Genomic DNA, 25,129 nt, shown 5'->3' on the forward strand with positions numbered 1-25,129 from the left:
ATCTTAAAAAAAATAATTGCAGAGTACAGTTTGAAAAAGGCTTGTCACTTCTCTGGATGATTCAGTCTCCACATAGTGCTTTCACAATACCGGGAGCACAACTATGAACTATGCAAGGCTGCTCTAATATCTTTTGTGATTTTCCTCAATTTTTTCTTCCACATCAAGTCAGCACACTTCTATAAAGGGTCACATGGGAAATATTTCAGTAGACCATATGGTCTCTGTTGCAACTCCTCAACGCTGCCATTGTGTATGAAAATAACCTCAGAGAATGCACACATGAATGGGCATGGCTGTGTTCCAATAAAACTTTACTTAGAAAAACAAGCGGTGGGCCAGATTTTGGCCCACAGACTGTAATTTGCTGATCCCTGTTCTACATCATTTCCACACAGATATGACAGCTGTACTTAATGGTATTCAATGGAATACATTTAATTAATTTACGGTATTAATTTGTCAGTACCCTAAAGTTGAATCAAAGATAGATTTTTTTCAGTTTGCTAAGGAACTGACCTACAGAAGACTGTGTTGTCACAGTTTTCAGTTCTTCTTCACACTATGTACCTATAGATTGAATTAGGCTAAGGCCTGGCAAGACTTTAGGAATATTTCCTTTTCTCAAGTGTTTACTTTTCCTCAAATAGTTTCTCAAGTATTTACTTTTCTGCACACGTAGTCTGCCATTTTTCACATTGCACTGACATTTTAAATTAATGCCACTGACCTAATGCCAACTCTATACCACTCTTAGAGCTGGAAGCTGAGAGAGAAAGAGAGCAAAGAAAGACTAGGAGAGGAAATTTACCTTAAATGATCCTTGAAGTCCACATCAGATACCTTGAGAAGCTGTTGCTGCTTGATTTTTAAGATCTTCAATTACAGTACTTTGATTCTTAACCTTAAGAAAATTCTCCTCCAACCATTTCAAGCCATGTGGAATATCTATTACCGCTTAGGAATTTACTGTGGTTTTTCATTGATCATGGCCCCAGACTCTGGAATATGTATTAATTTATTTGGGCAGGGAGTACAGGAATCCACATGCGAATAAAGTGAACTTTATGTTGAAGCAGAATATTGAAGCTGGGAATGATTAATTCTTAAAAAATGAACCATCAGCATTAATAAATATTGAATTCTAAGAAGGTTATTTTGCAGTTTGCTTTTTAAAGTACTGAGGTAATCTGTGACTTCCCATTTAAAAGTGAAGGTTTTTCTCCCCCCACGAACGATATTTGTTTAGAGTCATTGGTAAATTATTAATCTGCGTTCCAGTGTTTCATGTTTGAAATACCAGTCCTCCCTATCCATGGGGGATTTGATCTCACTGTAATCAGCAGAGGGTTTTGGGAAGTGGGAATGGCTGTGGTTTGCTCTTTGAAAGACCTTAAGAGAGAATAAAAAAGCTGAGGTTATACAGGAAGCAGCCCTGCCCAGTATTTGACAGCTGGCAGTTTCCATATTGAGTCATATGATGCCATGAACTTGGAAGGAACACTGAATTATGGGAACGTTTGGGTGGGCTCCCTGTTCCCCTATTTGCAGAGGTCCTGGGATATCCTTTAAAGTGTTCTTGCAGCTCTTTTGAACAGACGTCAAAATCTTTTGGTTTGGAGCTGCCCCAAATGTTTATATTCTGAGCCTTTGATCCATCTTTCTCCCAGCAGTGTACATTGAGGGTCGCTTTTGGGGTAGCTAATGAACTGGACCAGTCATATGATTCTAGGCAGTTCTGGTCCTGGCTTCATACCACTTCCTAGCTATGGCACATTAGACAAGTCACTTAACGCCTCTGATTCCTTCGCTGAATGGGGGTTATAATAGTATGTACAACATAGTTTTGCTTAGGGATTAGAAGGAATAACTCATGGGACCTAGCATGGGATCTCCTCCATGAAAATGTAAGCTCCATGGGGAAGCTGTATTCCCGTCGTCTATAACGGTACACAGCACATAGTAGGAACTCAAGAAATATTTGATAAATTAATTATTACACAGCACTCAGTAAAAGTTATTATTATTAATATTACTCTCATATTTACTATTTCTTATGTTACCCTTAGACTCAAGTTCCATTTTGAGTCCCTCTCCTTACCTTTCTGCTGATGACAGTCATCTTTATGAAGCTGTGCTCTCCACAGAGTGCTAGGTTCAAATCCTGATCTGCCCTCGTTAGCTGGGTAAAGTTCGGAGCTACTTTCTTCATCTGTAATTGGGATGGTAGTGTCCGCTCACAGAGGTTAAGTGGGTACTGTCTCTTTGCCTTGGTTTTCTCAAGAATATGTGGATATGAATGACCCTGGTACCTACTCTACTCCTTTTCCCAGCTCTTGGATTATCACATGCCCTTACAGCTTAACCCTGGGGGTGTGGTATGCTCCACACTGGAGCCCATTGCACATTTGCTCAATATATGGAGGTCTGGTGCAGTCCTCTCCCCAGGGAACAGCCATGTTGGAAGGTTTGTGATGAGTGGCCCCATTTCCTTTCCACATTGCTCAAAACATCTGTTTTTTTTTTTTTAAGATTTTATTTACTTATTCATGAGAGCGAGAGAGAGAGAGAGAGGCAGAGACAAAGGCAGAGGGAGAAGCAGGCTGCATGCAGGGAGCCCCACGTGGGACTCGATCCCAGGTCTCCAGGATCAGACCCTGGGCTGCCCAACATCTGTGTTTTTGATGAGGCTCATTTATGAAAAGCATTGTATATGGCTTTGTATATGTCCTTTAAGTTTCCACAGTTTGTCTTTATAAAATACTACTAGTATTATTGTGTGCCATATGAATTGGAGAGATACCACCATCAACAGCAACATATCTAAGGGTTCACAGAGGCTGTAAAGTGCATGTTCTGATACTTTCCCTACACCCTTTTGGTTCAATGTATAGTTTGAGCCTAGAAATGGATCAAGTTCTCTCTCCTCCTGCAGAGTCTCTCTTGCAATCCACTCTGGGAGGTGGCACAGGTCCAAATAAAAGCCACTTCCCAGTGCAAGAAAGTATACTGGTCTCTTCCCACCTCCTTTTTTATTTTTATTTTTTAATTAATTAATTTATTTATTTATGATAGTCACAGAGAGAAAGAGAGAGAGAGAGAGAGAGAGAGAGGCAGAGACACAGGCAGAGGGAGAAGCAGGCTCCATGCCCCAGGAGCCCGACGTGGGATTCGATCCCAGGTCTCCAGGATCGCGCCCTGGGCCAAAGGCAGGCGCTAAACCACTGCGCCACCCAGGGATCCCCCACCTCCCTATTTTTGGCTTAAACAAGGGCCAAACCTTGCTAGGCCTTCTGCTGCCCAGTTAATCCCCAGGGGTCAGCTTTCTCTTTCTCTGACTCTCTCTGCTGATGACACTTGTCCCTATGTCCGTTGGGTACAGTGCAAAGGAATCAGGAACTGTCACCACCATAGCTGCTCCTGGTGGTAGCAGCCCCACCATCTTAGTCCCATCAGCCAGCTTCGTTTCTTTGGAGGTAGGAACCTCTGTAGGGCTTTGTTTTTCCTCCGCCTCCTTTCAGCAAGAGGTGAGCCTCCACACCTCCTGCCTGTGCTCTTGAGCCCATTACCTTCTCTCTCAAGACAGCTCTCATAGTGCTGGGGAGGGAAGAGGAAGAGGAGGCCCATTTGGTTAACATTCCTTTGCCCCCTGATGGGGAGCCTCACCCTTGCCCAGGATGTGTCTGGAAATGGCAGCCCAACCTAGCCTTTCCTTGATTTCATTCTTTCCCTCACTCCCTACATCTCAGTCAGAATGTCTTGTTATTTCTACTTATGAAAATAATGGAGGGGTGTCTGGGTGGCACAGTCAGTTAAGTGTCCAACTCTTGATCTCAGCTCAGGGCTTGATCTCAGGGTCGTGAGTTCAAGCCCCATGTTGGGCACCATGCTGATCATGGAGCCTACTTAAAAAAAAAAAAAAAAAGAAAAAGATAACGGAATCTGACAGCTTTACATCACTCCATAGCTGCCATCCTAATTCAGTGACCACCATTTCTCACCTAGAATATCCTTATTCCCAGTGGTCTCTCTGTTTCCACACTTGCCCTCCTGCATTTTCCAGAGTGGTGCTGTTTTTAAAGTAAATAAATGCATGCATTTACATAATACTTACTATCTGCCAGCATATGAAGTAATACTCAGTTCTAGATTTCTTGAAAATGTTTACAAAATGACATAGGTATAGGGAAAGTTAAGCGGGAATTGAGTCTTGGCAGTGCCCGGTAGTGACCTGGGGCAGCACTTGTGATGGATGCGTGGAGACAAGAGGCAATGTCTTATTCTTCACAAAGTGGAAGACCAGATTGGAGACTCCTGCAGAGTAGTATGATTAAAAATTCAAGTAGGAAAATACCTCCCCCATGAGACACTTTCCAGTGTCCTTTCTACTATATTGACCAAGGGAGGAATTTATGTAGCGATTACATCATCTTTAATTAAAGCAGAGCTATAAAATATGCAAGTTACAATGCATATTTTAACACAAAAGGAAGGTCCATAGACCAAAAAAACCAGTAAAATCATAAAAATGTATATCCATTGTGCAGGAGCCATTTAGTCTGAAATGACAGGTAGCGTCAGCTGATGTGACATTGAGAAACATCTTATGATTTTAAATTGGAAAGTAGGTTCAGGCTGACCACCCACCTAATTCTGGGCAATTTTCTAGAGGAAGTGAGAATTACTTGTGTATTGAGAGAAATAGATAACTGTCTGGGTTGTGTTTTTTTTTTCCCCCTTGGAGGCACCTGATAATAAAAAATGTACCCAATGATGAGAAACTGGACCTTTGAGCTTGCCTCGAGTTTGGACACTAACATATTCAAAACCATGAAGAATGGGGAGTGGCTTTCCTTTTCCCATTTGTGTGAAGCTTTAGTGTTACCTTTTGTGCTATGAGAAGATACTTAGTACCTCCACATTGTGCTTCCTTGGACAGCCCTGGTGGCAGGTCCCAGAGGTCAGCACTGGAAGGGGCTGCAGAGGCCAATTTGCGTCCCTCATTTGACAGGTGAGAAAACCGGGGCCACGTACTGAGAGTCCGAAGAACTTGCCTAAACTAACACAGGGTTCCGATAGGTGCCGTGAACAGAACACCTGCTTCCACACTCAGCAGCTTTCTTCTACTCTGGGTTGATCAGTTTAGGAAAGAAATGCTGGCTTGATTTTAATGAATCTAATTAATTTTAAAAATATAAGAAGGAAATGCTGGGTTAGTTTTTAAAAATAGCTGCTACTCTGCCTTCAGCAAAGCGACTGGACGTTCATTTTTAGTACTTCTGTCTTTTATTTTTTTAAGATTTTACTTATTTATTCATGAGAGACACACACACACAGAGAGAGAGAGAGAGAGAGAGAGAGAGAGAGAGGCAGAGACACAGGCAGAGGAAGAAGCAGACTCCATGCAGGGAGACCAGTGTGGGACTCGATCCTGGGATCATGCCCTGGGCCAAAGGCAGGTGCTAAACCGCTGACCCACCCAGGGATCCCCATGTACTTCTGTTTTAAAGGATATGTTACAGGATTGCACTAAACTCCAAAAGACCCTGAGTTGAAATATAAATCATCTCAACCAGCAGTTGATGTTGCTACTCAGCTGCTCACACACCCTGCTGACTGGGACTCATATAGGAATTTAAGGCCTTCTGTTGTCAAGCTGTGACCATTTCTCCCAAATCCCTGGTTATGTAATTAGGCTTTTTTTTGGTCCTAATAGGAAAGGAAAATTGAATTAGTTTAGATTGTGAAACCCTGCTGAAAGGGAATATAGTTCCCCAGACTAAAGTCAGTTCTTTCCAAAAAGGCTTAGAATGCCAAAAATAAAAACAAATCCAACAATTATTTTAAATTTGCAACTTGCAATTGAAATAACCTGGGTTCCTCCCTGTGCTTCATGACTCCCTGTTAGAAGTAAGACTCTTAGGAGCCTCTTACCATCTTTAGGACACAAGACCCCATTTCACATCTAAAGTTCATTCAACTTTCCGGAGTAGTGGGTGCAACATGCGGACTTTCATTCAGCCAGTAATTCTGAGGCTCCGCTGTGTGCTGCTTTCTGGGCCAGGTGCTTGAGTAGGGATAAACACAGGCTTTCTCCTACCCACAGGCTTCAGGGACGAGAATGTTTTCCTTGAATTTGGGTTGCTCTGTCTCTGAGATGCTTCTTCCCCACCTGTTCCCACCTTGAAGTAACCCAGATACTCCAGCACCCCATTACTCCCCCAAACCTGGCCGATTCCCAAGACAGTCTGATATGCTAAAGTTCTTTTTTTTTTTTTAAATTAAAAAGCAAACTATTTCTGTTTTATGTAATTCAGGATTTCACTGATTTGATCAGCACTGGCACTTTTGTGTGCTAACAGACTGAGGATGCTGTCTAGCAGAGTTAACTCTGTTTTCTAGCAGTTCAGGTGTCCTATGCTCTGCCTTCTTGTCCGTACAAGTGAATGACTTGTCTGACTTCATGCCATGCTCTTTGACCTCAGAAAATCTAGTTACCCTTCCTTCTTCTGGCTGAGCTTCCTTTTCCTATTCATGGTTTGTGGCCAATGTGTGGGTCCTGCCACCTGGGACTGAGGGCACGTGGAAAGATGCCTCACTTCATTCAAATATACAGCTGGGGCAAGGGGAGATTCCCGACCCCCACCCCCTCCTTAGGTCCTGAACTTCAGATAACTCGGATTCTGTTTTCATTCTGCTTTTTTTTTTTTTTTAAGATTTTATTTATTTATTCATGAAAGACACACGGAGAGAGAGGCAGAGACACAGGCAGAGAGAGAAGTAGGCTCCCTGCAAGGAGGCTGATGTGGGACTTGATCCTGGATCCCAGGATCATGCTCTGAGCCGAAGGCAGACGCTCAACCACTGGGCCACTCAGATGCCCCTCATTCTGCTTTTTGATGCTTCCTCTGTCTCCAGGTAGCCGGCTTGGCTTCTAGGACCAGAGGAGTCACACAGGGCATGTGAAGGGTCTCTGTAGCTCTAAACTAAGAAATCCAGAGCCCCCAAAAGTTTTAGTAATAATAGAAGGTGACAGCTCCCCAGATGCTCTTATGGGCCAGCCAGATCCCAAGCCTCTTGCTTTCCCATACCCCTTTCAGTACGGTAGGACCCTGCAACACACACCAGTGCCCATGCAGTCATCAGACAAGTGCACACAGATGTTCTCCATAGCGTCCTTAATTCTTTTTTTAAGATTTTATTTATTTATTTGTTTGTTTGTTTGTTTGTTTGTTTATTCATGAGAGACACAGAGAGAGAGGCAGAGACACAGGCAGAGGGAGAAGCAGGCTCCATGCAGGGAGCCCGATGTGGGACTCGATCCTGGGTCTCCAGGATCACGCCCTGGGCTGAAGGAGGCACTAAACTGCTGAGCCACCCGGGCTGCCCACGTCCTTAATTCTTAACTCTGAATTTTATTTTACGCATTGGATTTTATTTTTTAAGATTTTTATTTTTAAATAATCTCCACACCCAATGTGGGGCTCGAACGTACAACCCTGAGATCCAGAGTCACACATGCTTTACCGCTTAAGTCTGAAATGTAATTCTCATGTGGAAATTGTTTCTCTATGCAGCTAGTTCAGAAATTACTATATTTCATCAAGATTCAGACTCCTTTGGCTTATTTGTTTCTATTTTTAAGACCCTGATGTTTACTGTCAACCTTATTTCCGGTTTCTATGGCCATTGATTTTTAAGAAGCACCATTTTTTATGTACTTGTAAGAAAGAAAAATGCCACTAGCAAAATTGAGACATGTGATGGGTGGTAATCGAGAGTCTGATTTCAGATGTGTTAAAATCCAAAAACAAAATGATGTGTCTCCCTCCTTCCCACCCCCAGTTGCTTCTTAGAATTGATAAAACCTGGATCAGGACTCAATTAGATTTCACTTTCCCTCTGACAGAGTTACTTATGTTTTTAGAATGGCGAGGTAAGCAGGACAATTTCCTTCCAGCTAATCACTGTCGCTGGGTTTTCTTCCTACCCACGTTCAATGTTAGCTCTTTGAACCTGAAAAACACATGACCACTTGACTATATTCTCACATGATCTAGATTGTTTAACCAGAAAAGGTTAGGGCTTTTCTATCTAAAAATATGCTGTGGACTTCTTTTTCCTTTTCATTTCACTTTTCAAAACTAAGAAATAGGGGCACCCACATGGTTGAGTTGGTTAAGCCTCTGCCTTTGGCTCAGGTCATGATCTCGGGGTCCTGGGATCGAGCCCCACATCAGGCTCCCTGCTTAGTGGGGAGTCTGCTTGCCCCTCTGCTCTCCTTCTCTTTCCCTTTCTCTCTCATAAATAAATAAAATTTAAAAATGTTTTTTAAAAATGAAAAAAAACCTGAGAGATAGCTTATAAGGTCAAAATTGTCAAAGCAATTTGTACGCATAGGTACTTCACTGTGGCAGGTTCTTTATAGCTTAAGGTGTCAAAAAGGACACACTTTCTCTGTAGAGTCTGGTAACATCATCCTGTAAGAAGGGTGACATTGAGAAATGGCCAGTGAAGGAAATAAAAAAGGCAGGAAGGATTCTCCAGTTGGGAGATTTCTATCTCAGTGTTCTTGTGACAGCTTTGCCTTGTCCAGAAATCCTTCTGACAGTTTCTGACAGCATTCTTGAATATTTCCAGTGATTAAGAGCTCATGTCTCAGAAGGGAGCCTGTTTATTTTTCAACGGCTTAACTCATTAGAAATGTGAAGGCAACTGTGTTTTTTTCATCTTTCTTTTTAAAAAGAATTTTGTATAATCCATTTACTTTTGAAATTAGCATAAATATGGGTTACCACAGAAACTTCATGTTTGAGCAAAATTTATTTATTTTTGTGGCATTTATCCATTTATGCTGTTTCTGCTTCTCTGGAATTCCCCAGCCATGCAAATCTTTTAACTCATTATCGTGTCATCTGTTTCCTCTGAGACGTATAGGAAATGTCCAGCTTCTATAAGATGTGACGTTAAACATGCCTGTTCAGCTCAAATTCTGCTCCACGGTTTATTCACTATGCGATCTCAGGTAGCTTACTTAGTTGCCTGGTCTTTAAAATGTTGATAACGAAGAGTTTTGTGAGAAATAAGTTAATTAACTCTTAGCACAATGCCTGGCAAACAGTAAATGTTCAGTAAATGCCAGTACTCTTAGCATTCTGAGGCTGCTCCTACTACTTCTTGCCTCCCAAACTCAAGTTAAATAATTTCACAATCCTATGTCGTTTCTTTGGCCTTTTGCCTCAGTCTTTCCCTTGACTTCAGTGTCCAGTCAGTTATCAGGTCTGCCACCCACCCCTTCTTCTAATTCTCATGACCACTCACTTTGACAGTTTTAAAAATCCACCACCTGGTAGTACTTGCTTCCAGCATTTCTGGGACAGTGTGGTAGGAATAGCAGGGACTCTAACGGTAGCCTCCCTTGGGTTCAAAATCTGATTCCACCACGTACAGGTGTGAATATACAAGTTACTGAACCATTTTGAGACTAAGTTCTGGTGTCAGTAAAATGGAAACCTGTCTCTTCCGGAGTGATCGTTGGATACTGATGTAGAGTTATAAGATAATGTCTGAAGAGGTCGGGGCACACCTGAGGCATTCGTTAAATGCCAGTTGCCTTTCCCTTTCCCCTCCAGTTCATTCTGCCTTCAGTGACTACATGAATTCTGAAACCAGTGTTTAAATTACATGGTACCCTGCTTAAAAGTCCTCTGTGACTCTCATTTTCCACTAAGGCATGTCTAAAATCTTTGACACACATTCAGCATGAATCAAAGGCTCTAGAGCCAGGCTGGTTATGCTTGAATCCTGGCACCATGACTTACTAACAAGCTTGACACGTTTTGTGTACCCTCTTTTCCTCAGCTTCTTCATTCATAGAACAGGAGTGATACTAACAGTACCCGCCTTGCGGGGTTATCCTACGGTTGAATTAGCCTGTGCACAGGACTTGGAAAAAGTATCCCACGCCTTCCCTGATGCGCCACCAACTCTCTTTCCTGGCACTGCTCTCATTGTTTTTCTTAGGACTGCAGGCTCCCAGCAAGCCAGACAATCTGATCTCCAAAGTCTGTCCCTCATTTCTGCTTCCTCTTCCTTATGGAGGTCTCCGTCACTGTTCTCTTCTCAAGTTATTTTTTCTGTTGGTTTGCCTTGGTGATTGTGAGTTTAGAGTTTGCTCCCAGACTCTTCACTGTTTCCATGACTCACATCAGATTAAATTCTTGCAGTCCCTTGTTCCAAGTTTCTTTGGGGAGGAGAAAGAGAAGGGCCTGTCTTGCCATACATGACTCTTCCCAACCGTTGGAGTTGCTTGTTAACCTGTCTCTTTGGCTCATTGGACTGTAAGCTCTACGAGGGCAGACAAAATACGTGTATTGTTCATCTCCATCACCCAACTCATAGCACTGTCTGGCACGTAATAGGCATTCAGTGGATATTTAGTGAATGGATGGAGAAAGCAAGATTGGAAAGTATAATGGCCCCTTTGCATTACCAAATTGCAAAGCATCGGATTCACCTTTCCTTCCTAGGGAGGAAACCACTCCTCACAAGAATGCGACTTAATGTTCCAAAAATACTCCTGGGCTATAGGGGTTATTTGGGGGGCCCTGCTACTGCCAAAGCTGTGGGAAGTTAGCTGTTAGCATTTATGAGTGATATCTTAATAATATTGGCTTTCACCAGTACTTGGACTGAATCCAGATTTATTTTCCTAATATAGTTTCAATTTTTAGTATGCATTATTTGCTTTATAAGATATCTTCCTGACATAGCACAGTGCTTTTATAGAAATAATGAAACAGAATTGCTGATGAACCCAGAAGACTCAAACATCTTCTGTGAGGTTGGCTGTGGAAAGCAACAGAACCAGTATCCAATCCACATGTGATGAAATGATTTTGTCGTTGGAAGACCAGTTTACATTGGCAAAAGTGATCAGAAGTAAAGTAGGAAGGACAACTGTGAAAAGATACGTTATCATTTGGTCTTTTTTTTTTTTTTCCATTTGGTCTTAACATCAGAATTCTTTCTGGCTTTTCTTCATTTTCATCCCATTTCTCTCTTTTCTCTCTATAATTCTGCTGGAAGGAGAGAGTTCTATCCACATTTTTTTTGGCAGACTTGGGTATTAGTTAATTAGCATTTTGGCCTCCAGTCTGGAGAGCAGACCCTATTCTCTTTGTAACGGGTGTTGTGTCAAGGAAGCTTTTCAAAGGCAGAAGGAAAAAAATGGCACCCACTCCACTGTCAAGGATTTTTATGAGGGTCAAGTAGCCTTGGCAAGAATTCAGGCCAGAATGGCTTGGCTGTAGTAAAGAATGCCACAGCCCTTGTGACAGGTTAGATTTGCCATAAACCTGAATTCACTAAATTCTTAAGATGGTGAGAGATTGTTGCACTTTGGCTCGAGAATTTCTTGTATACTTTTTTTTTTCTTTTCTTGTGAGTGGTGGTTGGATGGCTTGACAGTTGCCTGCTCTCTACTCGCTGTCTCTCCTGCTGTTCATGCCCCTTCTCAGAATCCCCATGAGCCAAGTCACCCTGGTACTTGTTGGTCTACCATACATCAACACAAAATATTCTTTGGCGTCTGTAAAGGGTTCCAAGAATGTGTCTAAGTTACTGATGAGACATGGCTTATTTGTCCTGGGAAAGTGATTTAATGTTCAAGTTCCACCCTGTGTGAGTTTTTAGGTTAAGCCTCAAACAAATATTAACATTAATCTTCATCTAAGTGTGCTTGTTTTATTATTTTTATTAACAGCAGCAGTAGCATTGGAGCATTATTTTCCAAAGGCTAAGGATTCAAGAGGGAGGTTGAAGTGATGTATGAACTCATTCGATCTTCCCAACAGCCTGAAGAAGTATTATTATTATTATTACCTAAATTTTACAAATGAGGAAACTGAGGCTCAGAGGGGTTAAGTAAGATATCAAATATTTTTCCTGGCAGGTCGAGACTAGACTTTTTCCAGGGTCTCTTTCAATCCTGAATGATTGAATTCTTATTTGGGAGGAGATGGCACATCAGGTCTAAGATGTTGGCTGAAGTGTAGTGAGTGTGAGAGAGAATGGTAGGTGTGTGCGCTAGAGAAGACTTTGGGGCACAAGGGTACCTCCTGGGCTCCTTCACAAATCCAAGGTAGTGGAGGAAAGAGGTAGAAGCTTCTAGGTGTTCAAATGAAGGAGGCTTTGAGTCTTCTCTCTAGATCAGAGGTTATAAACTAGTGACAGACCTCAGCCTCCACATGGCCTGGAGATGTACACATTTGGCCCATATGTTTCAATCTTTTTTTTTTTTAATTTTTATTTATTTATGATAGTCACAGAGAGAGAGAGAGAGAGGCAGAGACACAGGCAGAGGGAGAAGCAGACTCCATGCACCGGGAGCCCGACGTGGGACTCGATCCTGGGTCTCCAGGATCGCGCCCTGGGCCAAAGGCAGGCGCCAAACCGCTGCGCCACCCAGGGATCCCTGGCCCATATGTTTCAAAAAATCTGAGCTGGCATTTAAAAATCAGATTTCAGGGCACTTGGCTGGCTCAGTTGGCAGAACACGCGACTCTTGATCTTGGGGTCATGAGTTCAGGCCCCAGGTTGGGCATAGAGCTTACTTAAAAAGAACAAATTTTTAAAAAAAATCAGATTTCACATGAAAATACAGTTTTCCAGCTTGTCTAGAAAACTGAGAAGTGACAAGTTTAAGTCTCGTTCCCTTGTGGTGACAATTGGCTGGGGAGCTGCAGGGTGGTTGCTCTCTTATTCAGACCCTCCAATGCCAGTCAGCTCACTTCCTCACTGCCTGCCTCATCCCTTTTGTATCTGCCTGGCCCCAGAAGCTGTTGGCCTTGCAACCACTTCTCTAGTGCGGGATTTCTCAAGCTTGATACTACTGACATTTTGAGCCAGATAATTCTTTGTTATTCCTGCGCATTGGAGGATGTTTAGCAGTATCCCCTGATTCTACCCACTGGATGCCAATAGCAGCCCCTCCTCCTTGTGACAGCCAAAAATTGACATCGCCAAATGCTCTCCACCCCCCACCCCCCAACCCCCGGGGAGTAAAAGTGCCCCCTATAGGAACTACTAGTGTAATGAATCTAAGCCACCAGGAAATCAGCCTGCTAAGCTTCTCTGTTACAAATTCCTGGGAATGATAATCTGATTGGTCTGGCTTGGGTCAGGGGTCTTCTCCTGTGGCCAGGTGGTGAGGCATTAGTCATCATGACCATGACGTTCTGCAGAAAGGGAAGCAGGGCAGGCAGCCCGGTAGGCATCCACTGTGAGAAGAGGGGTGCAAAAGATACCAGGTGAAAACGAGAGTCTAGGAATAATTCCCAATAGTCTAACAATCTTAATTTTCCAAAGGATGTTCTTTTTTTATATAAATTTATTTTTTTATTGGTGTTCAGTTTGCCAACATATAGAATAACACCCATTGCTCATCCCATCAAGTGCCCTCCTCAGTGCCCATCACCCACTCACCACCACCCCTAGTTCGTTTCCCAGTGTTAGGAGTCTCTCATATTCTGTCTCCCTTTCTGGTATTTCCCACTCATCTTTTCTCCTTTCCCCTTTATTCCCTTTCACTATCCAAAGGATGTCCTTTATGTCTTTTTTCTTCTTCATTCTTCCCACCATTCTGTGATATAGCCAAGGCACATACAGCATACCTTTCTCTTCCAGTAGATGACAAGACAGAGAAAAATAAAAATTGCTGCCTAAGTGCCCTTAGCCACTACATAGAGAAAAAGACTAGAGCCTTGGCTTTCTGGAGCACACCCCTTGCCCTCTGCTTAGCCCCAAAATGGGAGCCATCTGTCACCTAGCACCTTGTCTACTCTGGGGAGATTGAGGAGGAAAAGCAAAGCTGGCCATCATCAGACTTGGCCTGGCCCTGAAAACACAACCAAGCAGCCAGTCTGTCATGTTTGCAGAGCAGGTTTGGTTGGCAGGAGGCCACTCTGTCTAACTCCTGCTCCAGTCCTGTCTGGGTGTAACCCAGCCATTATGGTCTCTCTCCGGTTTCGAATGCACAGGAACAATTAAGTCATTCTCATAATTTCATGTGGTACAGAAAGTCCCAAGCCAAAAATACCATCCTTGGTTCCTACTTTTAGACTTCCAGGGAACTTCCCCCTCCTTCCCTCCCTACAATTCACTTTGATTCCTTCTATTTTTCTCTTTTTCTCTTCTTGAATGCATTGGCCAGACGCGGAGTCCTAGTTTACTTAGCGAGGAGCTGTAGGCCCAACACAAATCAAAATAAACCCAACCTTCGTTTGGCAGGAGTGGGGAAAGTAGGGGATTGTCAGCGATCCTCAAATACAGAAGCTTCAAACACGAAGGAGTGTGCAGGTCTTATCTCTGGTGTGAGGAAATAGAACTAGTCATCAGATGATCACAGAAAGATGATGGGGTAACAAGGGAAGTAGTTCTATCTATACTATTATCGTTTCTGGGGCCTGGGTGGTAACCACATTAAATCACTGTCTTTATCTTTAGTCTATAAAATCTCTTAGCCTATAGGACTGTGACAGCAGACCAGTGCTGCTTCCTTAAATGGTTTTTCTAGATCTTTCTCAGATGTATAGTAACAGTTGCTTCCTGGCAGTCTGATAGCTGGTTTGGTCTTTGGGCACACACATCCTCATGTGTGCGCACAGCTGTCTCTGCCTTGTGCTTGGCACAAGTCTCTGTGCTGCCGTTTAGGTTCTGTCAAAACCTAAATGAAATGAATTAGAGGTAGGAGAGGACTTAAAGGTTTCTTCTGTAGGAATAGATATTATAGATTTGTTTATAACATGTCTTTTCCTGAGAATCACCTGGAGAATGTGTAGAAACACACCCCCACACCCAGAGCATCTTATTCACTAGGTTGGAGGGTGCAGGGCAAAGACTTTGCCTAGTCTGTCGAGTTTCCAGGTATTGCAGGCACTGCTGATGTGGAGCCCCCCTTTGTGAACTAAACAAATCAAGAACGGTGCTTTGAAAACCAAATTTCCCCAATAGTAGTGATGTCTGCCTCTCCTGCTTCTGTGCACAGATGAAGATTTGTGTTGTCCCTGCAGTCTCCCTCCTCCCGTTGGCCAGCCAAGTCCTCTGCATTTGCCAGGCCCCACCTCAGGCCCTACCTCGGTTCCCGTTCCTCCACCTACTCTTTCCTGACTGCTCCAGTCCACTCAGATCACTTCCCTTCTCTGAGCTCTTCCAGTTCTTCAACAAAGCCCCAGAATTGAATCTCCTGCTTTGTGTCATACACACATCTCGTGTTTGTCCTTTCCCCGACTAGACCAGACTGATTGGATTAATGAGCTTGACACACCTCTTGTACTCTTCTGTGTGTCCTTGTGTTGAGCATGGGGCTAAGTACATGGTAGGTAACTCAATAATTTATTGACTGATGAAGGTCCAAAGTGAATTCAGAGAGGAATAGAATGCTGCACATCCCATTATGTGGTATTGCCTGATACTTACGCACCAAATTATGCTTCTGATATGGTAATCCCCTGTGTCTTCCATGCCCAAAGCAGCAGATCTTTCTGTTTGATTCAGCATTACCCAGCTTTTGGTCTTCTGGAGAAAGGGGATCACGGGCTTGCTCAGTATGGTGGATACCCAGGCCTACTCCCAGGGCCACCCTGGCCAGTTTGCTTTCACCATGCCTGTGAATCAGTCACTGGACTCCAAAGCAGTGTGATGACTGGGGGATCAGCATGTAGGAGGGGTTTGGGGAGGAGACAGAAAGATAGCACTTATTTTGGAAAGGCAGTTTGGGACCAGACTGTGAAGATGTTCTGTGGCACATTCGGGACTTAGACTTTGTCTTGCACAAAATGGAGGCTTTTTATAAAAGGGAATTACATAATCAAGTATGTTTTTTAGAACCATAGATCTGGAGGCCACTGGCTTCTTATGGAGTAGGTAAGTAGCAGAGGCAAACTTAATGAAGGAGCTTTGACTTGAAGGGTTCTTTCTTGACGGTCAACTCTTCCCTCCTTTTTAAAGATCCTGTGTTCATTTCCTAGGGCTACCTTAACAAATGACCCAAACTAGGTGGCTTCAGACAAGAGAAATTGATTCACTTAACACTTCTGGAGGCTAGAATCTAGAATCAAGCTTTCAGCGGGACTATGCGCCCTCTGAAGGCTCTAGGGGAGAATCTCTTCCGTGTCTTTCTTTTGGCTCATGGTATTGTGCAATTCTTGGTTTCTAGTTGCATCACTCCTATCTCTCCACTGTCATCACATGGCCTCTGTGCATGCCTGTCTCTTTTTATAAGGACAGCAGTCATACTGGATGGAGGCCCACCCTAATGACCTCATCTTAACTTTATTACACCTACAAAGACCCCGTTTCCAAATAAGGTCACATTCACAAGTTCTGGAGGTTGGTAATTCAGCATATCTTTTTTTGGAGGAGGACACAGTTCAACCCATAACAGACACTTACTTTGCTACATCTTAGGTATGTTAGGGCTTAAGATAGTAATGGTTTTGCTGCTGTATCCAGCTCATCTACTGGCCTCAGGAATGTGCCCATTGGGAGTTAGGGAGCTTCCTCCACCTTGAGTGAAATGGCAGCTCACTTAAGTAATTAGGAAGGAAGGAAGCACAGGAGCAAAGCAGCAGGAGGTGGGACACTGACCCAAAGACCAGTTAGGATTGGAGATAAGAAGTTGCAGGTGTACCCTACTGTGGGTGAGAAATAACGAGACCCTGAGTGAGGCAGTGACTTGAGAATAGAAGAGGGGTAGCATGAAGGAACTGGTCCAAGGTAGAACTAGTAGGATTGGGTGTAGGGAGGAAGAGCTTAAGGCTAATTCTTAACCTGTTGAAAAAATGTGTGTGTGTGTGTGTGTGTGTGTGTGTGTGTATAGGTATATGATAACTATCTATATGTTATACATGTATATATGATCGTGTTTTGAAGATAAACAAGGCTTTCTAGAGGAGGCTTTCTCTTCCTTTGTCCTTCCCGAGTTAACTGCAATTATGCTTCATTATCCTGAAAAGGAGAGTAATAAAAAAGGAAATAATATGGGAGAAAGTAAGGAGCAATCTTAGAAATCTGTGGATAATCTAAAGATTTTTAAAGGCAAAGGGGACAAAAGACTCAAATTTTGGCCCACAACCAACCTGAGAAGGTTCTTGTAAACACAGTGTGATTGTCTAGGGCGTTGGCCACCACTAACCTGCCAAGGGCAGCCCAGTGGGCCCTTTGTGCAAGTCAGTTCCCAGCCATCATCCAGCCCTTATCCAGGCCTCATCCAGCCATCATGCAGCCTTCAGCCAGCCAGACTGGGCAATTGGTTGACCTCCAGGGAACCTCAGACCTTCTTGGAGAACAGAAGTTGCAGGGTCCTGGCATTACCATCATAATATTCTCTCACCCTACAAGAGCTAGTTTTTGCATCCACCATCTCATTTGGTTTTCCCAATTGTAGAACCATGGAAAATTCTTGCAGGGCAGAAATCCCGTTGTTTTTCAGAGGTGGTGGTTAGTGTTTGGACAAGACTCTAACTTCTCAAAGCTCCATTGTCTTTTCTTCCTTTTCTTTCTTTCTTTCTTTCTTTCTTTCTTTCTTCTTTCTTTCTTTCTTTCTTTCTTTCTTTCTTTCTTCTTTCTTTCTTTTCTTTTCTGAAGATTTTATTTATTTATTCATGAGAGACACAGAGAGAGAGGCAGAGACACAGGCAGAGGGAGAAGCAGGCACTCAGGTGCCCCCCAAGCTCCATTTTTGCATCAGTAATGGACCAACAACACCATCCTTACGGGATTATTGAGAGGATAAATATCAATTGATGTGTGTTAGGTGACGACTCAGAGCTGGTGCCCACACTATTCATTCCATTTCCCTTCCTCTTCAATCTTCCTCCTCTGTCTCCTTCCAGGATCTTAGGCCCAGAATGGCCAATCTTTCTGCCATTCTATCCCTCTGGAAGTAAAACACAGATAAATAAAGAGAAATACATTTATAAACAAAGTCCTGCAGAGAATTTGCTTTCAACTCCATGGAATCATTATCAATTGCACACTCACCCCGTGGGCTGGATCAGGGATATGGCAATATCTGTAGCAAACCGTGAGCATGAAGGTGAGAAGGAACTATCAGAATTATAATTGGGATTAGTGGAGATCAAGTTCGAGACGCGGAATCTGTTGCTCGTTCTGTCCCTTGCCCACAGCAGATGGTCCCAGCCACTCAGCTGCTGTTATCTATAAGCTGGAGCCCCTGGATCATCTTCTACAAGAGAGAACAACTCTGCAGAACCTCCTCCCTCTGGGATGTAGGTGTTGATGCAGCTGCTGGAGGGAATGCTTTCCCAGTGCCCTCTCTTCCTGCTCAATATCCCATCCTCATATCCTAGACCAGAGGTTCCACCTTAGACTTCGTCCCACAGAAATATTAGCCCAAGGGGCAAAAATACAGGTATGAGAAGGCTTACTGCAATATTGCTCATAATGAAGAAACCAGGAAAATAACCCAAAGGGCCATTGACAGGTTTGGTTTTTTTTTTTTTTTTTTAGATGAATGCGACCATAAGCAAGTGACTCACTGTCTCAGGATGCTTCTAGCTCCTGGTTTGTAACACAGAAATTACTAATATCCAGCCTGACTACAAGGACTATGAGATGATAAGTATGAAAGCACTTTGTAAATTGCAAATGATTTTACAAATGTAGGAGATATAATGACTCAACAGTGAAAAAAAAACCTTTGAGGCCTTTTACAAATAAAGGCATTTTATGTATTTAAACTCTTGACCCTCACAAATTTAACATTTGAGGTTTTGCCAACCTAAGGAGCAATCCCATAGCCATTTGCAGTTTAGCTGAGGTATATGTTTTCATCCATCCATGAATGTGATGATCCCACAGGAAGATGAGAAGAGGTGAATAGATGAAGTAGAAGAAATTAAAATATGAATCCATTATAGAGTCTATAAAGGCTCATTAAAACAGACATTTGCTCAGTTCTTTACGCCCCATCAGTGAGCCTGTGTTATTGGGAAAGAGTAAGACAAAAAGGTGAAAATTAGATGTATATAATTAGATAAAACATAAATATACTCATGAAACAGTGAGCACGGCAATATACAGCAACGTTTTAAACAGGTTTTTACCTGTATCTTGCCTTACTAGAGAGAGCTGGGGCTAGCACAAAGCAAAAGAATTCAAGTAGGGAAGATCTGTGTAAGCCTGGAGCTATAGAGGAACTTCTGGTATTAAATTTAATTTTATCACATTTAAATGGAAAAAAAGCTTCCACCTGAGAAGATGCAGCAACAATTATGAGTTAATATTTTTTATTTATTAATTTATTATGGAAGTATAATTGACTTGAGTGAATTTTTTTTTTAATTGTTACTGTGGTGTGTGGGTTTATTTTTCTCCCACATTCTATAACATTCTGGGTATAGGCTGTGCAAGGCTGGTATGGAGCACTGTGGTTGGCCTGGAGTGCAGACTACTTTTTCCTGCTCTGCCACCCTGAGGGTGTGGCACTGGTCCTTATGGGCCCCTGTGGAGCTTTGGCTACCACCTGCCAAAATTGAGCAAGGGTGGGGTCAGGGGGTCGTGTCCCCTCCCCACTTTGTGATGTGCCTGAGAGCTTGCACATACTTCTTCCACTTACATCACTGGCCACACCTAGCTGCACAAGAATCTGGGAATGAATACATAATTCTGAGTGTCCATGTGCCCAACTAAAAGCCAGACACTGTGTTACCAAAGGAAAGGAAGCCTAGATGTCGGGGTGCTGCCACAGTTCAACCCTCTCTTCCCGTGAACCAGTTGTTCAGACAGGAGGGAGTTTGAATGGAAGGAGAGACAAGACCGTGCAAGAAGACTGTGACTCAAGTGTTATTGCATCTATTAGGGAGTTCCTGCAGCAGTTTAATGCTGATTGTATTTTTGGTTTCACAATGTAAAGGTTTCATTTAAATTAAATTATTTTTTTTCATTTAAATTAAATTATTTGTGAATGATCTTCCTTGACTTTCTGTTAGATGTAAAGGTTGCTCAGAGGAAGTTGTTTGAGAAAGGAACAAAGCAAGCCCTGACATCCTCTGGCTGGACACAGCTAAGCTTCAGTGTTGTTAGAAGGTGGACTGGCACTCACAGTTAGGCGATGTCGTCCTCCTGTTGGATGTGGGCAAGTGTACACAACACGAGCCTCAGACGAATTCCCTCTTAAAACCATGGTCAAATCAGACCAAGCAAGGCCATGGTGTAATTTCATCTAAACACAGACAAAACCAAGGCTTCTTTACAACCCATGATATACCTGTCAACCCCTCCCACCCTGACGTGGCTAATGGAGGAGTGGCCACTGCTGCTTTACCATTCCTCCGCCCTCTGTGCTCTGGGCAGCTCCCTGCAGATAACATTTATTGAGATACACAATCATAGAATTGCCCTACTTTCTGACAGCACCCCATCTAGAGCAAACTCTAGCTTGGAGGTCTAAACCTCCACCCAAATCCACCACCAAAGTCCAAATCCTGTAAGAGATTCTAATACCCTCTTACAGAGGAGGTCCTTGGGGCCCCACTGTGCCAACTCTCCCTCACTGTGATGAATAATGAGTGAGACTGTGCAGCTGTTAAGTGTGTTCCTGGTGGTCTTTGGCTGGAAGACATTGACGTGTTGTATAGTGGAAGGGGCAGTCCTGCCCTATAGATTCAGAACCTCTGGGTTCACTTAGAGGAGACCTCACTGCCAGGTTGGGCCAGTCTCTTAAACCTTTAAAAGCTTTGGTTTCCTGATCTGTAAATCATAGATGGTGAGATCAACTTTACAAGATTGGGAAGATTATATGAAAGATATGAAAGTGGTTTTTAGAATTATGATGCACTTGGGGCACCTTGGTGGCTCATTGGTTAAACATCTGACTCTTGATTTCAGCTCAGGTCTTGATCTCAGGGTTGTGAATTCTAGTCCTGCATTTGGCTCTACTCTGGGCATGGAGCCTACTTAAAAAAAAGAAAAAGCGAATTAAGTTGCACTTCATAAATCTGAGGTGCTCAGTTTTGATTATGACAGGGAAAATAATGGCAAATTCTGTGTTTCTAAGATTTTCTTTGAGCTGAGGTTAATGAATAGCTCAATTTATAGCCTAATTTACATCAGTAAGACATTTGCATTAATAATTCCTACTTTTCTGTACTTCGGAAGGAAATTTGAATCAAGAGCCTGACTCTTGGGCATTTCTACACAAACCAGGGCAGTTTCAACAGGGCCTTCTTGAAAGTTCCATTTCATCTGAATGGAAAAAACAAAAGGCAAAAATCACATTTTGACTTATGTAGTGTCATACCTAAATAATGAGAACACAGCACTCTTCCCCAACAGCCTCTGTGAAGTTTTCAGGGGCTTCTGAAGTCTAAAGGAAAATCCTAGAACCAAGACCTATTTCAGCTCTAGTGATTTCCCAGGGTCACTGTCACCCCACTTTTGTGGAAAGAGGAAGAGAAGCTACCTGAAGCAGTGGAGTAAGAATCCAGCTCTGTTTTTTGCTTTATTTGGGATCTTGGCCAAGTTCCTGACTACCAGTTTCCTCATTTCAAAAAAGCATATAGGGATGGCTGCCTTACAACTACGTTAGGCTTCACTCTGATAGGATATGTATGTGAGAACTTAAATGTGGAGTGCCATATGTTCAGGAAAGGAACCATTACATTCCTGGTGTTGCCGTTTTATTAGGAGAACACAGCTGGTTCAGGATAATCAGCAGCTTCTGAGCCCAGACTTTATTTCACTAACCACTCTTTTGAGTGACGTAAAAGGCCATGTTAGAGGAGATGTTTCTACCTTAGTGCTGCTGCTTGGAGACATGAACCTAGCTGTGGTGATGCAATTCATGCTCCAAGCAGAAACCCAGAAGGCACCATGGCCTCTTTTATATTTCAGACAATAGATTTTTATCAAGTTGGCAACAGATTGTACCAGTCAGATTTAGATTTGACTGGGATCAGAAACTGAAGGCTTTATTTGCAGCATGGAGCTTCCCTGTCAAGCTGGATAGTTTCTAGTAAAACCAGCCAGGGCGTCACATTTTCTTTTATGTGGGAATCAGTTAATATGGTAGGTAGTTTGGAATGATGCTAAGGGGTAGTTTCCCCAGACAACACCTGAGAGAGTCTCCTTTCTCCACCCTATAGATGCCCTAGCCTAGCAGACAAAATTCATGGGTGCCCTGGTCATGATGTCACTGTCTCTTGGGCAGAAGAGAGACCCTAACCAGTCTTTGCTTTCCAAATACCATTTTTATTTTTTAAATTGGCAAGGGTCTTTGGTTTGCCTTCAAGCCTTACCTTTACGTATTTATAGACCTTTATATTCAGTTCATAATGCACTTACACCTCACTGACTATAAATTTAATAAAGTTGATCAAGTTCCAAGGAGTGCCGAACACTGAGATGAGTAGACTGGGAATTAAAGAGAAAAAGAGACAGGTATCCTTGCCTGCGGGGCAGTCAAGGACTAGTTAGAGAATCAGTTGTGTTTACATCTAATTCACATCAAGACAGCATGTCAAACCCAGCAGTTGAGATGGGTTCCAGGTATAGCACATTTCTCTTACTGGCCCTGTGAGTTTGGTTGTGACAAATTCTTCATGGAGGAGGAAAGTGAGACAGATCAAGTGGCCTTAAGTGGCTGCTGTGGTCACCCAGCGAAGGGGGTCTGATTTATAAGCCCAGCCTTCTCCACCTGGGCATGCTGCTCCATCTCCCTTACCTTGTCAGCATTCCCTTATAGCATGTTGTCGTATCAAGATGACAGATTCATTTCTGTGGATTATATAGAAATTATATTTTGGGTTGACTGTTCCCTCCAGACATTTAGGAAGGTGCCTGAGGTATCTGGACATATCCACAAATCTTCCTTGGTAGCACCTGAGATATCTGGACATGTCCCCAAATCTTCCTTGGTAGCTAACTACCATTGGCATGCCAGCTTCTTTTAGCTTTGAGGTGTACTGTTTTCACCTTTTCCTGTATCTGACACTCATCCCACCCAGGATTTTACTGGAGTTTTTGCCAGACCCCATCCTCTTTCAGTATCTGCAGTAGAGGCTTTACCTCTGGCAGGCAGTGCACAAGTTTACTTTCATTTAGGTGTTCTTGCATTTTTTTGGAAACAGGTTTGAGAATGGGGGAAGGTAGGCTCTACAAAGTGTATCACAAATGAGTGTAAGGGCATAAATTAGGAGAAACTAACAGATTATATAATGTCCTCATTCTCTCTTGGTGTATCAACAGAACTCGTTGTTGACACCACAAGGTTTACAAAGGACTTTCCTGCCCTCGATCTCATTGGTTTCTCACCAGTAACCCTCAGAGGTGGGGGGAAAACGGGAGTTTAAGTAAATCTCCCAGGCCACCCAGTCAGTGAGTGGCAGATGAAGAAATTGGAGTCTGTTCTTCAGTCTCGGGCCTTCGCTCTTTGCCAGACTGTGTCAGAACATGGACTTTACCTTAATAAAGTTGACTCAAGTACTCAGAGTGGCTGTTACTTTATTTCTCCTAGTATCCAAGAGAAACTTCTCAATTATGAACCAAAACCTCTGGGATTAGCCCTGGGGACAATACTAAGCGCTTTCACCAATAGGTTCCTGTTGGAAAGTCTGTGAGGGGATGGAGTCCATCAGGAAGGAAGGCTAGCTTTCAGCATTGCAGCAGATGGGTAAGACTTCCTAGGAATGCAGACAGTTCTGAGGAAGGAGAAGGGTGAACTCTGGTGACAAGTTGTCACAATCCAAATGGGGAAATTTATCTATTTTAAAGTGCTTAGATCTGTTTGGGAGTCCAGATTTTCTGCCAGAGGTCGCTTCCTGGGCTATGGGTACATTAACAAATGTAGGTCATTAACTAGGGAGACATTTTAAACAGGTTTCAAGGTTTCATGTGCTTTTACTGATAAAATGAAAAAGAAAAAGAAAAGGTATAAGTCCCCTCAAAGAGTTAATTTTTTCTATCACTCTTGTTATTATCATATTTCTATCATTTAGATATCCTCTTAGAGCTAGTCCCTGAGCCCTCTCAAGAAAGCCTGACAAAATTCTTGATAACCATACCTCCAAACAGAGGAGGCATTTGGGGAATGTTTTTTTAAATTAGAACCCTGGAAGATTTATAACTCGAAGGCAATCACAGGTTTTTAGACAGGTGTAGGAACTCATGGTCTTCCACTAGCATTTAACTTCCTTTCATATTATGGGATCCACTTCCAGATTTCAAAAATTATGATGGCGTAATTGGGTAGATTCGCTTCCTCTCTTGATTAAGTCTTGAGAGTGAGGGGGCAGGTGGGAAGGATGGGGGGCTGAGAATGGTGGTAGATTCTGTTAAATGGTTCTAAGTGCTTGGTAGTGTCTTTTGCCAATAAAGATGTCAGATAAGGGAGAGCCTTCAGCATGGGCTGGAGAGCCCTGGCAACAGGAAATCCCAGTCCACCCTCAGCCTTGCTCCAAGGACTGGTCTTGCTGGTACTGGCTGGGAGGAGCTGCCCTAGATTCTCCTCTAGAAGAGATTCGAGAGAACCCAAAGCCTGGCATGTAACACTTAGTGTTTTACCTGGTAATGAATTATGGAGTAGCTAACTGGTCTGTAGTAAACAGTTGCTCAAATGCCTTTTCAGCTTCTTAGTGGGAACAAAGTATATCTGACAAAGATCTTACATCACATTAAAGATTTAGGGATTCCAGTTAGGATATTTGAAACCTCTCGCCAGATGGGAGATGGAATAGCATGCCTCACACCAAATTTCTGAGTTTCATAGTTGGGCATTGAGATTTAAAAAAAAAAAATGTTTGAAGTGGAAAAAAAAATACCCACAATTTTCAGGGGAAATCTAACCAACTTAATTTAAATGGAATAATTAATGGTTTGAGCTAATCTTTGTCTGACAGAGCTGGGTTGGTGTTTCTAAAATGAAATTACCATTTTTTTTTATTTTAAAGATTTTATTTATTTATTCATGAGAGACAGAGAGAGAGAGAGAGAGAGAGAGAAGGGCAGAGACACGGGCAGAGGGAGAAGCAGAATCCATGCAGGAAGCCCGACGTGGGTCTGGATCCCGGATCTCCAGGATCACGCCCCGGGCTGAAGGCGGCGCTAAACC

General features: G+C 42.9%; 1 protein-coding gene across 2 annotated transcripts in view; it reads left to right on the forward strand.

Annotated features, from left to right (window-relative positions):
• Positions 1-25,129, forward strand: part of MYO1E (myosin IE) — a 201,962-nt gene that overhangs the window by 30,527 nt on the left and 146,306 nt on the right. The window contains exon 2 of one of the 2 annotated variants that reach the window (XM_055320041.1): positions 18,532-18,643. The exons of the other annotated variant lie outside the window; for it this stretch is intronic. The gene's annotated coding sequence lies outside the window, so the exon portion shown is untranslated. The remainder of the gene's footprint in view (positions 1-18,531; positions 18,644-25,129) is intronic. 2 annotated transcript variants of the gene reach the window in all.

This window comes from Nyctereutes procyonoides, unplaced genomic scaffold (assembly GCF_905146905.1).
Source record: "Nyctereutes procyonoides isolate TBG_1078 unplaced genomic scaffold, NYPRO_anot_genome, whole genome shotgun sequence".
Lineage (NCBI taxonomy): Eukaryota > Metazoa > Chordata > Mammalia > Carnivora > Canidae > Nyctereutes > Nyctereutes procyonoides.